This window comes from Lycorma delicatula, chromosome 11 (assembly GCF_047948215.1).
Source record: "Lycorma delicatula isolate Av1 chromosome 11, ASM4794821v1, whole genome shotgun sequence".
Classification (NCBI taxonomy): Eukaryota; Metazoa; Arthropoda; class Insecta; order Hemiptera; family Fulgoridae; genus Lycorma; species Lycorma delicatula.
The window spans coordinates 38,930,516-38,949,275 of record NC_134465.1 but is presented as its reverse complement, the minus strand read 5'-3'; the positions used below and the strand labels follow the sequence as shown (position 1 = coordinate 38,949,275).

The 18,760-nt window shown below is 31.2% G+C and overlaps 1 protein-coding gene across 4 annotated transcripts in view; it reads right to left on the bottom strand.

The window, feature by feature from the left end:
- Positions 1–18,760, bottom strand: part of LOC142332625 (transmembrane protein 184C) — an 87,600-nt gene that overhangs the window by 7,247 nt on the left and 61,593 nt on the right. The window contains exon 10 of one of the 4 annotated variants that reach the window (XM_075379175.1): positions 17,324–17,345. The exons of 2 other annotated variants lie outside the window; for them this stretch is intronic. The gene's annotated coding sequence lies outside the window, so the exon portion shown is untranslated. Of the gene's footprint in view, positions 1–17,323; positions 17,346–18,760 lie in introns of those variants that run through there. One more of the 4 variants, XM_075379181.1, reaches the window with a different exon arrangement.

The window sequence follows — 18,760 nt, the reverse complement described above, 5'->3', positions numbered from 1 at the left end:
ACAGAGTCCCTGTAAACAGCGTTCAACTCGATTTTATTTTGTGTAGATGTAATGTCTTTCTTCAAATGCAAGTATTTAATCACGGCACGATTTTTTTTTTCCATTTTCACAAAAATATTCACAATGACTTACTCAAACGTTTATCAAACAACTGAGCATCCAAAATGGCTGAAATTGTAGCAAGAATCTTTCAACACATGCACCAATACATTCCGTAACTTTTGTTGACGAGTACTGCCATCTTCATGTTGAGGCTCAAAACTTTTCAGGCAACCCTTGTATCTTTAAAAATAAAAGAATTTGAAAAAAAAGGGTAGATGTTAACAGCCAAAACTGTATTTATAACAGATAAATTTGACTAATTTGGATAGATTTTATCACAGCTCTACTGTCAACTGCAAAATTATAAAAATCTACTTTTTACACTGATGGTATGGTTAATGTAAACTCTTCATAAAAATTAAAAATCTTTGTGAATCAATCTGTGTGATTAAAGCTGTTAAGAAAATATTTGGTTTTCATATAATAAAGTATAAATAAAAATTAATTTAATGAGAATTTATTATAAGAATTAAAAAATAACAAAATTTAGGTAGTCATAGAATATAAAACAATCAATTCGACATCAGTTAAAAATTGAAAGAATGGCAGCACAAATTTTACATTTCAGTTCATTATTTGCTTCACCTTCTAATATGGATTTAGTTTCCCCTTATGTAAAAATATAATTTCGTTAAACAAAAAATTTATATTTATTCTTTGAATTGAGTTTGGATCGTACTACTAATAAAATTTTCTTTTCCTGACAATAAGTAAAAGAATAAACTGGAGAAATATTGCTTAGATTCCTTAAGGAACTAAGCCAACTTTTAGCTCTCTGGAAATGGGAAAATTGTTAATGAGCAAATCTGAGAGAGCTGTAGTATTTAGTTACAATAATTAACAAATAAAACGTTTACATTATATATGTCAACATAACTTTTTTTTTTTTTTTTTTGAAGCATTTTCATGATGTACACGGGCCTGTTATATATGATTTTATTTTATGCTTTTATTATATTAGTATTAGTATAATCACAAGAAGGAATTGTGAAATGTTCAATCTATAAAATAAATTAATGTTCAAAATATCTTCCAAACGATTGTGCTGCTGGTTTCCATTTGAAAATAATTTCTAACCCAATCTGATTGTCTGATTCCAAAACATAATATTCTGCAGAAGTCTTTATATCTGTTAAAGTCATCAATGATACAAATTTTTATTTATTAATATTTATTACTTTAAACTTAAGTAATAATATTTCTTAAACTTATCTGAGGGTATAGGATTTTTTCTGATCGTAGGATTTCTTTGTATGGGTAATGTTCTGCAAAACTATTTTATAACATTCTATAAAATCAATGTTTTCCCCTACATTTAGTTCAAAGTTAAGTAGTTGATGGTTAATCTTTTAAGTTCATAAATGTTTAAATAGTTACTTAACTTTATAATCTAATTATGAAATCTAATAATTTAAACTTGATAATCTAGAATAAAAATAGTGACTCACTAGTACCTATTAAAAAGTGCTAGAAAATATAAAGAAGAGACTGGAAAAAAATTAAAAAAGTATACATGATCTAAAAGGAAATGGGAGCTAACAGGAATCAAAATATGCAAACTACCTGATTCAAAACTGATAACCATATAAAAATTGTAAGTCTTTTGTTTGCATCTAGTGTAAAACCTCAATTAATAATTTTTCAGGCTGTAGTAGTTACTATTTTATTCGGTCAGCTTTGTAATAAAATTTCTTGTCTGTGCAATTGACATTTAGTACTAAGCCTTTTGAAATGATGTCTAAGCGATGGAGATCACGGCACAAACAGTTTAGGAACATTTGATGACCAGCCAGTCAGATTTTTGGAAAATAAATGCTATTTTCCTTAAAAATTGCCTAAATGTAGTGTAATATTTACGATTATAGCAGTAGATATATCCCTTATCTTATAAAAGTTCACATTTTACATTACCTAGTCCTTCATATGGTTCCATACATGTTCTAAATTTTCTCTAAAAATTATATCGAACCTTTGAAAAATTATATCGTGAACCTTTTCATATTGCATTACAGATATTTAACGTCTATTATATGTAGTAATTGGTTTCTTAAGAAAATTTGATTGAATCGACCATTTCCCCTTAAAACTATATTCCTTTGTAAGTTCATGTTGAAATCCTCATGCCAAAAGCCTCTTCTAAGGACATGCTTCTTGTAGTGAATAATTGCCTTACCTAATATTTCAACTGTCATGAGAAATATTTTTATTTTTCTGAATTTTATTGCCATCAACATGTAATATAAAATTAAGGGACATTTTTTGACTGTTAAACATCTAAATAAACCTTTCCCTTCAAACTCCAAAAATACAAAGCATTAAGTTTTGTCTGATCAAGAATTCCCTCAAAAAATTATTTTTAGTGTATTAATACCAAAAAAAAAAACAAACAAAATAAAATTTACTATCAGAAATCAAGTCTCAACTTATTTATCATTATGTTGTATTATGAAGAATATAACACCACACACTTATGATTGTATTTTTTTAGTTGTAACTTGGAAATTCCATTTTAATTGCACAAAATCTTATTCAGCTATTGTTAATTCTCTCTCCTTAGTAAATTTTATTATAGGGCATTTCATTTGCTGCATACAGATTTCTGAATGTATCATTTCATTTACCATAGTCATTTTCTGAACCCTTAATCTTTAAGAACCAGTTCGATCATATTATGGATTATTGACACACATTTTTTAATTAATCTAAATTCTTGCTTCATGAATGGAACCTGGCTGTGATACACTGTTATAAATGAACCTTTCATTTGAACCACGTTTTCCCAATACATTTATATTGAAAAATCCTTTTCTTTTTTTATACTCATTTATATAGAATGTCGATTTACATATTTGAAATATGTGTGCAATAAATAAAAAAACATTTAAAATTGACTATTTTATTTTATTAAATTATGTTGAATCCTGTTGAATGATTTCTCTAAAAATTTAGGAATTGTATACATGAAATTACTTAAAAATGTTAATCGATCACATTTTCCAGTTTAACCAACACCGATTAGAAAACTAGGTCACCAATATACTTAAAAAATAATATCTTTGTTTAATGATGATCTAAATTTCTGCCCCAAAAATTTAAGTTGTCCACTGTACATAATTTACACGTAGTTTGCAAGACTGTTATGATCTAAAGTCTCACTTGTTCACACTTCTATACTGTAAATAAACTTTATACACTCTGAGATTCATAAATTCAGTCATTTTTTAAATTTACATTTGCCCTCAATACGATGACTATCCAAACTTACGGGATTAAGTAATATAAACATAGCTGAGGTATAATATACTACTTCATCGCTCAAAAACAAAGTCTCTTCCTGTCAAAGCCAAAGTAAAATGTCAGCTATGATCATTACTTATCTATCAAAGGATCAAATTTACTATTATTAAGCACACATAAGCAATCCTTTTTTGTATCATGTTCTAAAGCAGTGGTTTTTAAAACATCATTAAATGTGTTTATCCATTCTATGAACACTGAGTTTTAAACTGTAGCGTTCAATAATCTGTTCAGTGTAAACAGTCCTACGTTTTATATTCAATAATACTATATGGCGTATTTAAAAGCATTATTCCAAGGTAGATGTGTAGATTATAACTGCATTTTTTAAATGAAACTATAAACCAAGACCATAAAAGTGTATAAAACATTTTTATTCAAATAAACAAATGAAAATTCAGAATGAAGATATAACATAACATTACCATCTTTAAGCCATCCCATATTTATCCTGCTTTATATTATCCTCTGCCTTAAGATTTATTAATTATCCAATCACATATTGGAGTTCTTTCATTGCTATTATGTCAACATGATATTCCTCATTTATGTTAGATTCTTTTAAATAAAACACAAATGTAGTATTTAATTTAAATGAACTCTGAATAAACAATGTTCAACTGTAATAATAAATACACCAGTGGATTTATGATAATTTAAAATTAATTGTATTTAGTTGATAACCTATAGAAGATTTATTGTTTATTTATAATAGTAAATTTATTTTACGAATTACTTATATAGTTTTTCTTTATTTAGAGGTTCCTGAATTGGAAGAAGGTGAAACGCCTCAAAATTTTTGCCCACAGTGAGTTTGTTTTTCATTAATATAATTTAGTTGTTAATCTTATTTTATTATTTGATAAAATCTTATTTGCTATTCACAAGTCATAAATTAATTTATACTAATCATATTAATAATTTCTATCATTATTGTATAATAACTACAAATTTCTTCTAACTCATAATTTATTTTTCTGAAAATACTAATTCTACAAACGAAATCCTTTACATGATTAAATCACTTCAAAAAACACTATAATTAAAAATAAGTAATTAAGTAGTAGATCATCTTTAACCCTGATTTCAGATATCACTTGTACAAATAAATATAATGATTGTTATAACAAGATAATCAGCAGGTCATTTGTGAGAAGTTGTCTATTGAGATAAGTTTTAAACATTTAGTAGAATATTTTCTTTTTTCTTTATAAATTTCTTAATTATTTATAAAAATTATACACGAGGGTGGTCCAGAAAGTAACTTACGTTTGTGCCTAGCATGGAGATGGGTGGGAATAGAGCCGCCATCCTAGCGTCAAAATGTTTCTATTCTTAATATGCATCAAGCTGTCATAGCATGTGAACTGTAATTTTTCTACTTTGTTCGTTGTGAATTATTCAAATGTACGCTTCAATAGAAAATCCCACAAGTTGTAAAGTGCATTCAGTGATGAGGTTTTTACTGGCAAAAAACCTCAAACCAATTGAAATTCATCGGTAACTTTGTGAGGTGTACGGAGATGGAATAATGAGTGAAGGCGGAGTGAGGCAGTGGTGCATTCAGTTTAAAAATGGCTTCACCAATGTTATGATGACACAGTGGTCATCTTAGCCTTGTGACTGATGAATTGATGATGAAAATCAACGATAAAATTCATGAAAATTGCCGCATTAAGATTATAGAAATCTCGCTTCATTTCATAAGTTACTTTCTGGACAGTCCTCATATATTTTTAAAAAATTGAGCCTATCTTCATATTGTTTTACATATTTTTCAATGAACAGATTCAATTTATAGAATATTGTCTCATTTTAATTTTATGTCCTTTTATACTGATATAGCATACATCTGTTTTGGCCAATTTATTCAGATTGAGCAGAAAAATCTGACTATTTTTGATCGGCTATGGCATGCATGTCAGGGATCATGTGAGAGTGGAATAATGGGATTACACTCCTCAATAACTGCCATTACAGTCAATATGGACACATAGAATGCTACACACTGTGCTTTCGCTGAGGAAATATTTTTCAAAAACAATTTGGTTGTGAAATGAGATAAGATTCCGTTAACATTTTAATGAAGACTGCCATGGTCCTACGTCTTCTCAGAACACAATCATGTTACAGGTGGAGAATTTCAGAAGCATAACATCAGTATTAAGAAATAAAACCATTGAGAAGGTTGAGATCTGTATAAACCAAAGTGCATCGAAAAGATTGAAGCTAATTGTTGGTGTTCAGTGAGTTGACATTTCTCTGCTTTATTCCCAACTGAATTGTCAGAAGAATACTGCAATCTGACATGAATTTTTACCTCTACAAACTGGAGATTGATAAAGAATTGACTCTTCTTGATCAGGAACAGCTCCTAGCTTTTGCAAATAGTATTGAAAATTATAACAGAAAACACAGAAATCCTTATAAGCGACTGAAGCCCATTTCCACCTGTTTGGTTGTGTTAATTAGAACTTACGGTATTAGTCCGATACAAAAGCAAGACAGTTTCACAAGTGTCCATTTCATACACAATGAGTTATAGTATGGTGCAGGGTGGTGACATTTTGGGTGATTGGCCCTTATTTTTTTTTAAGAAGGTGGAGAGACAGTTACACTTCAATGCAGAATGGTATGCTTCAATGCTGGAGAACTTTCTCGTTGTAGAACTCCTTGCTGTTGGAACCGGTTCCAACAGCAAGGTTTTGATATAAATGTCAAAGGATGTTTCCATTATGTCTAATTTTCCTAATTGGAAACATAATCTGGCCATCCTGTTCACTCCATCTTTCGTTATGTAATTTATTCATATTCATATATGAAAAATTAATTTAGCATTGAACATGATTATGAAATAGTTAGTGGCCAATTTACATTTACAGGCAATGAGTCCATAAATTTTAAATAAATTAAGGTAAAAGTTTTTTAGCCATTTCTCTGGCTATACATGACAATACCATAAATCATGATTACATCATGTCCACTACAGATGTTTATATATATACATTGTACACTGTATACAATATATATAAAAAGTAACTATATTTAGAAAAAATCATACCTGTACAATTTGCGAATATATAGTAATTAATATGTCCACCTCTATTCTTAATCACTTCATATACACGATTTGGCACCAATTCAACATGTGTACTACACATTTTTTGATTTCTTCATCATGAAACTACCAATATTATTGCTTTAAGGAGGTCACTTTTTGTGGTACATTCCATTTTTGAGAGTTGTTTTGATTATTTCCCAAAGATTTTCAATTCAGTTTAAATCTGGGGAGTTGTCTTGCCAAGGGAGCACTTTAGTGTTTTGTTTTGAAAAATTTTTAGACTTTTTTGACAGTATGGCATGGTGCCAAATCTAGTTGGAACATTCTGTTGCCTTGTGAGAATTTTTTTGAAATTGTGTCAAACCTCTTTCCTTCAGAATCATGATATATTGATCACTTTTCAACATACCACCTACTGAAAGTAATGAACAAGGACCTTAAAATGTGAAACAATCCAAAATATTTTTTTCTGTGGATGTTTAACTGATTGCTGGATATGAGCCAGTGGTGTATTTTCATCTGATGTTTTTCTAATGTGTGGAACCTCTTGAACATAAAATTGGACTTGTTAGAAAACATAACATGTTTCCAGTCTTCTTTTGTCCAGTTAGCATATACTTTGCCCCTGAAGACTTTTTTTTTGTACATTGCTGCTTATAAAAATGTTTTTTAGCTGGCTGACAAACTTTCCATCCAACTGCTAGAAGTTGGCATCTAAGAGTTGTCATATGTAAATCTGTTTCACTGGCTGTTAATTCTCAATTTAAGTCCACAGTAGATAATTTTGGATCAAGTTTTTTCACTAATGACTGATCCTGTGTTGGAGTATTCTCTTTTACTGCCAAATTTCCTTTGGGGTGAAAAGGAAAACCAGTTTCTTTAGTTTTAAAATAGTACACTGTCTGTAGTCCAACCCCACACTTAGAAGGTCATTGTCATACTGGTAAGCTAAAAAATTAAATAAACTTTCACAAAATACTATAAGATGAAAACTGTTAAGTAACCAGTGAAAAATGACCTCACTTTACAAAGACAACTTAAGATTGGATGCAGTCAAGCAGTCTAGCCACAACATTAGTAAACAAAGTATTTATTCTGTTTAAATTAATTTGCACATTACTGTACATAGCTTTATTATTTTATTTTTTTTACAATATGTATAATATGAAGGATATAAAAGGATTTGAATTATAACAGAAACAAGAGTTTCTTTCTCTGAGTGTATTGATGTTCATTATACAGTCAGTTGCTATGGTGGTATATATAGTGAAGGTATCACTTTTCTAATGCGATGAGCTTGGTGTCTAATATTCAACCATATGTAAGCATATGGTGTAATATTCAACCAAAGAAAGCAAAAGCCACTCATTCCTCACTTTCCCCCAGTAAACAAGATGTGGGGTTTGTTGTTTTTGGGGTTGGCTACATCATTTTTGGGACTGTTGATAGGACTCAAAAATAAGCAGGTTATAAGCAATTTTATTTACAAGAGCTTTAGTTCCATTACGCATAAGACATAAAGTGTGAATCCCATACAACAGCTATACATTACATAAATATCACGAGGCATATTCATAAAGTAAGGGTTGTCAGCTTATATTTAAATATTAGCTGGTCTGAACACAGATACACACATACAGGGCCATCTATTGGCTAGTTACGAAGCCACTGAAGTTGTTTTGATTCTGTAGTTGTTTGCCTGCTGGTGAATGAAGATCAAAATGTCCACAACAATCTTTTCTCCAATCAAGTGCATGTTGTGATTCGATTTTTGTGTGCAAAATGATCTTCAGCTGCTGAAATTCATCAGGAGTTGTGCCTAGTGTAAGGACCTACAGTAATGAGTGAAGAAAAGGTTAGACAATGGTGTTGAGACTTTAAAAATGGCCACAAAAATGTGTGTGACAAAGAGCAAAGTGGCAGGCTGTATTCAGACCAACGAAATCGTTGAACAAGTGAACTGAAAACTGCAATGTGATAGGTGATTGATGATTAGTGCTACTGGCTGATGAATTTCCGCATGTTGGATGCACCTCTATCTATAAGATTTGTCACAGAAAAGCTCGGATATCACAAATTGTGTGAAAGGTGGGTACCAAAAATGCTCACTGACCAACACAAAGAACAAAGAATGTGCAATGGACAAGCGTTTTTGGACTGCTATTGAAAAGATGGAGATGATCTATTTTCCACATTGTTATAGGAAACGTGAATATTCTACACCAATGCAGAATTGAAACAGTCTGTGCAGTGGCGCCATTCTAGTTCCCCAAAACTGAAAAAGTTTAAGCAATCTCTCTGTACTTGAGTCACAAAATGTTGGCCACCATCAAAAAATTTTGGCTACTGCGAAACTCTCCACCAAACTGAGACATGCAATTCAAAATCGACGACAAAGGGACACTGTCATTTGACGTAATCCTCCTTTACGACAATGTGCATCCTCACATCGCTGCCTTAACCAAGAAGATTACCTCCATAATAACTTACATGAATTTGTGTATGTTGAAGAAATTCAAAAGCTATTCAAAATTTAACAGTATATACATTTTATGTTCTTTTTTGAATTTAGAAAGTATTTATTATTACTATTATTATTAATGAATTTGTTTTTTATTTCAGACATACAGCAGAGGATGAAGATGAATATATGACATTTATGAATGAAAATAATAAAGCAGATGAAATCTGCCCTTGTTCTGATAATTATGGAGATTTACAACAGGATTACATGGCACAGTCTCAATTGGATAGTAGGATGATGATGAATATAAATGGCATGATGAATAACATGGGCAATATGAATTCAAGTAATATTAATAATGTTGGATGGTCACGCAGTTCATCTATGACCCCATCTATGATGTATCAACAACCTAGTAACATGATGTATGAACAACCTGCTAGCAACATGAATTTTAATCAAAACCAGTTTCAATATCAGCAATCCTTTAATCCGATGCAAACACCTATGTATAATCAATCGCAAACTAACTGTAATGTTGGACAGAATCCTATGTCCACCCAAAGTTTTAATGCTGGTAATCCTGTGCAAAATAGATTTCAAAGTTCTTTTGGTCCAAGTCATCAGTCGGGTTACCTTCAACGATAAAAAGATTATCAGCTAAGAAAGAAGAATTTATTAAGAAACACAGAATTTAGGCGTTTGTTCTTGAAAAATAGTTTTTGATTTGTTTGTTTTTGTCTCGTCTTATAATTTTTTTGTTATGTCTTTTTTTTGTCATTTGTGTGTACTATTGTGAAAAATTTTGGGTGCAGTCTTTTTTTATATTATATGTTGTGTTTGACTTAATAATATGTGTGTTATTATTTATTAATTGTTTTATAAAATATTAAAAAAATAGGTTTTTTAAAGTCCCTGATTGAAGTTAATATAAGGCAATCTACTTCACGGTTAGTGGGTGAATAAGCTCTAATTTTAAGAGCAGTACATTGCAAAATTAGAAACGTATTTAAAATTATTGTTATTTGCCTGAAGGGTAATTAACAATGGTTTAATGTTGACGTAAAAATTAATACAAAGTAGCATGAAGTATTGTCAAAATAACCAACATGAATTGTTATGTTACTTGCCTAGTATCCCTTGACACCTAAATGTTTTTTAGTATGGTTGAAGTTTTAAAAATGTAAGTATAAATATAATCTGAAATGACCTTTTTGCACATGCAAACCGGCAAGAGGTTTCAGAAGAAACTACCATTAATTAATATTTGTTGTAGTGTCCTATTTTGGTTGGCCTTCCCTCTTTATTACTTTTTGTTAATAATATGATATGCTAATCTTTACTAAAATGGTAATATAAATGTCCATTTTTTAAAAGTAGAGCTTATGGCAATTAATCCTTTGTTCCTATTAAAAATTTTAAATGCTTAAAACTCCTAAAGCCATTAAAGATTCAAGTTTACCCTTTATTTTTCCTTTAAGTTATTATACATGCCTATTATTAAATGGTTAGATTTTCAACTTTGTCATTTTTGTATCAATTTCATTCTTCTATTGTAGTATTATAATGAAAAATCTTTTAATTAGCAAAAAATTGTAACACTACTCCAAATATTGACAGTTTCATAAAAAAACATTTTTTTAATATAAAATAAATAATTGTTAAAAAATAAATTTGAAATTTATTAATTTCCTCGTAACCAAATAATATTTTTGAAAAATACCAGTCCCAACAAAAATGAAATCAAACAAAAATATTTTAATTACCTTGACACAGAATTTACACGCTAAAAAAGGGCGTTTACACCTTTTTCCCCCCATTGACAGATTATAATAATTAAAACAATATGTTATCTATGAAATGAAAAAATAATTTAAATATTATATTTTTAATAGCGCTGAAAAATGCTGTTAATATAATTAAATTATGATAAAATTCTTAGTAATACATTAAAATATAAATAAAGCTACAAATTTTGAAAAAATAATAAATATATATATATATCAAAGAGATCCACACAAGATGGCTACCATCAAGAGCTTAGAAAAACTTTAAATGGGAAACCTTCCCCTAGACTTTCCTACATTAAAAATACAATATTAACATTTTTGAAATTTATTACTTTTTCCATTATGGCGGTCAACTTAATTATTTCAAATGGAAATATCATGTTTTAATTACATTAGCAGAAAACAGTATTTTAAGACATTTTAATCATTGATATTTTTTTTCTAAATGCAGCTATGAGCTTCATTTAGTAAATACAGAACAGTAAATACAATTTTAATACTAAATAATTATCAGCTGTTTTTTTTACATTATTAAAACATTTCTTGAACTTAACAATACACTCATTGATGGTTTATATGTCATCCTTATTGATTAGTTATTTGAATTGTCAGGAAATTAATAGCTACTTTAGTTTTTAATACTCTATTTGTGTTAGTTTTTTCTTTGAAGTGTTTATTTATAATGCAGTTTGATAATAATGAAAAAGTGGAAATTTATATTTTAAGTTAAAGGAATTCAATATTAGTAAGAAACACATATAGACATCCACCTCACTGTAAACTATTTGAAAGATTAGTTGGAAAACTAATGAGTCATTTCAGAAAAAAACAATATTGCTCGAATAGAATTGTTACTGAAAATATGGAGACATATTCCCAATTTTTTATATATCCCATAGGTTCCATAAGGGAAGCAGCACAATTGCTACCCATATCTTATGGCTCAATACAAGTGTGCTGTCTAAGTACAGTTACCGTACATGTTAACCTGTGGTACTTAACACTATTATGCCTGGAGGTGAAGAAAGCATGATTGAATTCAGCAGCTGGATTGCAGTACAGGTTGTAAATTATCCAAATTTTTTGTCTAACATTATCTGGTGTGATGAAGCCAATTTCTCCAACAATGGTATGTACATACATGGTATGTATTGCCTCCTCTATGAATCATGAGACCTTGCCGTTGGTGAGGGGGCTTGAGTGCTCAGGGATACAGAGTAGCTGGACCGAAGGTGCAACCATATCAGAGAGGTATCTGTTGAGAGCCAGACTAAGGAATGATTCCTGAAAGAGGGCAGCAGCTCTTTCAGTAGTTGTTAGGGGCGTGAGTCAGGACGACTTAAACGGCCGTATCAACATCACTCAGTCCTCTGAGTACTGGCAGCTGAAAGCAATGGAAAACTACAGCTGCTTTTTTTCCAAGAAAATGTGGCTCTCTGCATTTTCACATAGCAATAATGGAGGCGCCTTCCTTGGTAAAATATTCCGGAGGTAAAATAGTCCCCCGTTCGGATCTCCGGGTGGGGACTACTAAGGAAGGGGTCACCAGAAAATTAAAAAATAACATTCTACGAGTCGGAGCGTGGAATGTTAGAAGCTTAAAAAAGGTTGGTAGGCTAGAAAATTTAAAAAGGGAAATGGGTAGGACAAATGTGGATATAGTAGGAATTAGTGAGGTTCGGTGGGAAGAGGAAGGCGACTTTTGGTCAGGTGATTTTAGAGTAATTAACTCAGCGTCAAATAATGGGCAGGCAGGAGTAGGTTTTGTGATGAACAAGAAGATAGGGAGGAGAGTGGAGTATTTCAAAACGCATAGCGATAGAATCATTGTAATAAGGATAAAATCAAAACCTAAACCTACAACGATTGTTAACGTCTATATGCCTACAAGCGCCCATGATGATGATGAGGTAGAGTGTGTATACGAAGAGATTGATGAAGCAATTAAACACGTAAAAGGAGATGAAAATTTAATAATAGTTGGAAATTGGAATGCAAGCATTGGAGAAGGCAAGGAAGGAAATATAGTGGGTGAATACGGGCTGGGCAAAAGGAATGAAAGAGGGGACCGACTTATAGAGTTTTGCACGAAGTATAATTTAGTAATTGCCAACACCCAATTTAAAAATCATAGCAGAAGAATATACACTTGGAAAAAGCCAGGCGATACTGCAAGGTATCAGATAGATTATATCATGGTTAAGCAAAGATTTAGAAATCAACTCGTTGACTGCAAAACTTACCCTGGAGCAGACATTGATAGCGACCATAATTTGGTGATAATGAAATGTAGATTGGGGTTTAAAAACCTGAAGAAAAGGTGTCAGATGAATCGGTGGAATTTAGAGAAGCTTGAGGAAGAGGAGGTAAAGAAGATTTTTGAGGAGGACATCGCAAGAGGTCTGAGTAAAAAAGATAAGGTAGAAAATGTAGAAGAAGAATGGGAGAATGTTAAAAAGGAAATTCTTAAATCAGCAGAAGCAAACTTAGGCTGAATAAAGAGAACTGGTAGAAAACCTTGGGTTTCAGACGATATATTGCAGCTGATGGATGAACGTAGAAAATATAAGAATGCTAGTGATGAAGAAAGTAAAAGGAACTATCGGCAATTAAGAAATGCTATAAACAGGAAGTGCAAACTGGTGAAAGAAGAGTGGATTAAAGAAAAGTGTTCAGAAGTGGAAAGAGAAATGAACATTGGTAAAATAGATGGAGCATACAGGAAAGTTAAGGAAAATTTTGGGGTACATAAATTAAAATGTAATAATGTGTTAAACAAAGATGGTACACCAATATATAATACGAAAGGTAAAGTCGATAGATGGGTGGAATATATTGAAGAGTTATACGGAGGAAATGAATTAGAAAATGGTGTTATAGAGGAAGAAGAGGAAGTTGAGGAGGATGAAATGGGAGAAACAATACTGAGATCTGAATTTAAGAGAGCATTAAAAGATTTAAATGGCAGAAAGGCTCCTGGAATAGACGGAATACCTGTAGAATTACTGCGCAGTGCAGGTGAGGAAGCGATTGATAGATTATACAAACTGGTGTGTAATATTTATGAAAATGGGGAATTTCCATCAGACTTCAAAAAAAGTGTTATAGTTATGATACCAAAGAAAGCAGGGGCAGATAAATGTGAAGAATACAGAACAATTAGTTTAACTAGTCATGCATCAAAAATCTTAACTAGAATTTTATACAGAAGAATTGAGAGGAGAGTGGAAGAAGTGTTAGGAGAAGACCAATTTGGTTTCAGGAAAAGTATAGGGACAAGGGAAGCAATTTTAGGCCTCAGATTAATAGTAGAAGGAAGATTAAAGAAAAACAAACCAACATACTTGGCGTTTATAGACCTAGAAAAGGCTTTCGATAACGTAGACTGGAATAAAATGTTCAGCATTTAAAAAAAATTAGGGTTCAAATACAGAGATAGAAGAACAATTGCTAACATGTACAGGAACCAAACAGCAACAATAACAATTGAAGAACATAAGAAAGAAGCCCTAATAAGAAAGGGAGTCCGACAAGGATGTTCCCTATCGCCGTTACTTTTTAATCTTTACATGGACTAGCAGTTAATGATGTTAAAGAACAATTTAGATTCGGAGTAACAGTACAAGGTGAAAAGATAAAGATGCTACGATTTGCTGATGATATAGTAATTCTAGCCGAGAGTAAAAAGGATTTAGAAGAAACAATGAACGGCATAGATGAAGTCCTACGCAAAAACTATCGCATGAAAATAAACAAGAACAAAACAAAAGTAATGAAATGTAGTAGAAATAACAAAGATGGACCACTGAATGTGAAAATAGGAGGAGAAAAGATTATGGAGGTAGAAGAATTTTGTTATTTGGGAAGTAAAATTGCTAAAGATGGACGAAGCAGGAGCGATATAAAATGCCGAATAGCACAAGCTAAACGAGTCTTCAGTAAGAAATATAATTTGTTTACATCAAAAATGAATTTAAATGTCAGGAAAAGATTTTTGAAAGTGTATGTTTGTTGAAAAAAGTCTACGTGGGAGTGTAGGAAATGAATTTTTAATGACATCCTAAACAATTGTAATTTTTTGACAGCTTATTATTAACCAAAAAACATAGTTTTCATCTTTCTGTTGCGTGAAAAACCACCAACAATGTCTTAGGGGGACATCCAATGCAGCTAGTTTATATTCGCTACATTTATCGTCAAAAGTTGGGTTCTTAAGCTGTCTTGATTTGCATACTGATAAATATACCCTCCTTGAGCTTAACGTCACTCAATTTAGGAAAACTTATTTTTAAATGAATTAATCCTGGTTCACCTTTGTCTAGTGCCTTTATAAAACTTTTCATGAGTCTAGGTTTTATGTGAAGTGGTGGAAAAAATGTAAATGCTTTACATTTTTTTCAGTGGCCATATAAATCTGTCGCAATGGCCAGTTCTTTACCTGGTAATGAATTTTTGTATTACAACTACCCCAAAAACAAACAAAACAATAACATTTCATAAACTCACCTTGTAATCCAAGAAGTAACAAGACAAATTTCAGATCACTGCAAACTTGCCACACATGCTCTTTATATATTATTGTTTCTAATATTGATACCATAATTTCATAAGTTTCTTCATGTAAGATTCCACTGTAGCAGCCTAGATCCCAGAAGTTCAGCTCATGTAAATTAAATGAGGAGATTTCTCATCAGATACAGGAAGAAATTCTTCAACATCCTCTGTTTCATTTTCAGACTGTTCTTCTAGCAATATCAATTAGATGATGGTACAGGTACAGGTAACTCCTCTCCATGTAGTAAAGGCTTTAGAGCTGAGGACATATCTGCATATTTTATGAGCTTCTATTTTTTTAAAGAAAATCCAAATATATTTGTCATACAAATATAGCAGTCTGTAAAGTGGTCCTTAGGTTCAAGCCAAACAACAGATGTGTCCTTAGGCAACAACAGATGTGTTATGTCATCATGCAGACATGTTTATTTTTCTTTAATAATCATGTATGCATATTGTTTAAAAGTAAAAATATAGTTATTATTCTTAATTGTAATAAGTATTTGATCAAAATGAGTCTCTTATAAAAAAGTTTACAAATTTTTGATTTACATAAAATCTTTACATTTACATTTTAGTGGAACAAAATTTCAATAGCATATTTGAAAATAGCACCCAAATTAGACTTACACAACTTGATCCGTAGTTGTGTAATATGTTAGATACAAATTTTGTGTTGAGTAGTGAAATCAGTTTACCAAATAAGATCTGTCATGGTACATGAACAGAACTTCCTATCACAGTTTTAGAAACTCCACTGGAAATATCTTATTTAAAAAAGTTTAATGATGTATATTTCAGGTGTCCTAATAACAGCTGTAAAGATACTAGTTGTAAAAGTATTGGGGATGATAACGGACAAAATAATGAGCTTATCCAGGATAGCTGAGGAATGTTCATTTACAGAGAAACCTTTAAGTAAAAGCTGTATGCCAAAAAGAAATGATAGTAAAATTGAAATTTTTTCTGATGGTCAGGAGTGGTAGCTTGTGGACAGCGTTACATCATACTCTTTATTCCACTCTACAATAACGGGAACTGTGAAGCTGTACACCTGTAGTGGTTGAGAATACTTAGGGTTGGGATTTAAATCTGCTGACTAAGGGGGATTTTACTGTCTTGATTTTCAGTACTGGTCTTAATAACAAATAAGGAACCCTCAGTTAATAGTATTATAGTTCTATTAAAATTTTTTTCCAGGTTGAAACATGCTAATGACATTATTGGAACTATGCCACACAGGTATGACATGTTTCAGATTAGCTTTATAAATAAAAAAATTTCTGATTAATGATCAAATTAGAAAATTGGTTCCTCAGTTCAGAAATGTGAGTCTGTTGGAACTCCATCAGCTATATAGATTTAATCACACGTGACATGAAATTCACTTCACTGGAGTGAAGGCAAACTATCATTCAAAAGTTTGTGAATGTGAACAGTATCAGTATTGTTCAGATAAGAATTTAATAAGTAATGACAATGATTCATTTTCAGCTGTATTCTCTTGTAATACTTTGTGAATTGATAATATGCATAATTTTGACCCTAAATCTTTAAGCCGGTTATGGCATTGCAACATACAGGAATACCTCATTTGGTACAGCTGACAAGCTGAGTGATACTGAAATTATTCCTTCACGGTGTCTCATTAAATATTGGTGTAATTTCAATTAATGAACATTGGTTTAACGCAACAGATATTTTCATTTTAAATAAATTAAAAGGCTTTAAGATAGTGGATTTTTACACACATAAACTATGTCCATTTATAGAGCACTAGGCTTTCACACATATTCTGATTTTTTAAGATTTTTGGTGACTTCTTTCATTTTTAAAAGCAAGAAGTAACTTTTATTATAGAAGCATGATTTACTGAGAAATGAGTTATGTAACTTAAGTTCATAGATTTAACTAATACTTATGGTATTAAGGTAAATTTTAAGGATCCTACAAGAATGACAGGAAACAGTGCATTGTGTATTGATAACATTTTGACAAATTTTTTTGGTAGGAGATGTATTTGTGTGCAATATAGATCCAGGTTTTTCTGACTTTAAATCTCTTTTTATAACTCCACCTGAAAAAAGGCAAAAAAAAACCAATACTGATGTACAAAGATGGATATATGGTAAAAATAATTTAAATATATCTTTTTTTATCATTTAATGTCTCGATGTACCTTGTGTGAATGGGATGTTTAATGATTATTTAAATAAATTTATAACACTTTTAACTCTGTATACCGCACATAAACTTCTGTTAGGCAAAACTAATAATTGGGTAACCCCAAAAAGGTAAATTGGGTAATTGGGTACAATGGTCTCTGCCAAAATTAAACAGATTCTTCATATAGAGCAGATCCCTACTTTTGATTTATGTAAAAAATTTTCAATAAACTTGTAAGGGCAGCTAAAAGAATAAGTCCATTAAGTCAGCTGAAAGCAAATTGAAAATAACATGGAAAGTTAGTAATAATGAACTTAGATTACTCAGATAATCCTGAGTTGAGGAGAGTAGATGTTAAAAAAAATTGTAAGCCCCACAGCTGTGGCTCAGCATTTCAATGCTTATTTTATAAATGCTGTTTCTAAATTAAATATTCTAACCACCATAAAAGCTCAAAATAGGAAGTTATTTTCTGTTGGTAAGATTTCAGATAACTATGTGATCAAGGCTATAAGTTTGCTTAAAAATAAAACTTTGTCATTCTGGGATGGTATTCCTGTTAGTATTATTAAAACTTATGTTGATCAGTTTGCACCTGTTTTGACAGGGATAATTAATTTATGGCTGAAGTTTACTGAGGATAATAGAACTAAATATAATTGGGGCAATTATAGACCAACATTCCTATTGCCTGCATTTTCAAAGTACATATTTGAATAAGTGGTATGTCATAAGATGAAAAATGTTTGGAAAAAATCAACTATTTTTGTAGTTTTCAATATTATTTTAGAAACATGGTACTAAGTTTGCTTTGTATGATTTTGTGAATGGGTTGTCGATCTGCTTTAGATGACTCTCAGAGGGTAGTGGTAGCTGGTATTTTCTGTGATTTGTCAAAATCTTTTGAATGTGTTGAACACTCGCTTTTATTATATAAATTGTTCTCATGAGGTTTTTCTAGGGACATGCTGAGTCGGATCAGATGGCTTCTTATTTAGCTAACCACATACAGAGGACACATGTAATTGGAAATGGCTTGAGGTATTACTCCAGCTGGAAGTGCATTAGATACGCAGTTTGTTTTTGGCCTGCTGCTCTTCTTAATCAACATAAACAATCTACTGCAAATCATCAGTGAGAATTTCATATTTTTTGCTGATGTTACAATAGTATTGTTTGGGGGGGGGGGAGACGAGTGATTTGCTTAGGAGTGCCCTGACCTGGATTAAAGTCAGGTTTACTAGTAATGGATTTCACTGAATTAGTCCAAGACCAAGATTATCAATTTTAAACTGATGGAAGCTGGGCCAAAATTGAGTGAATATG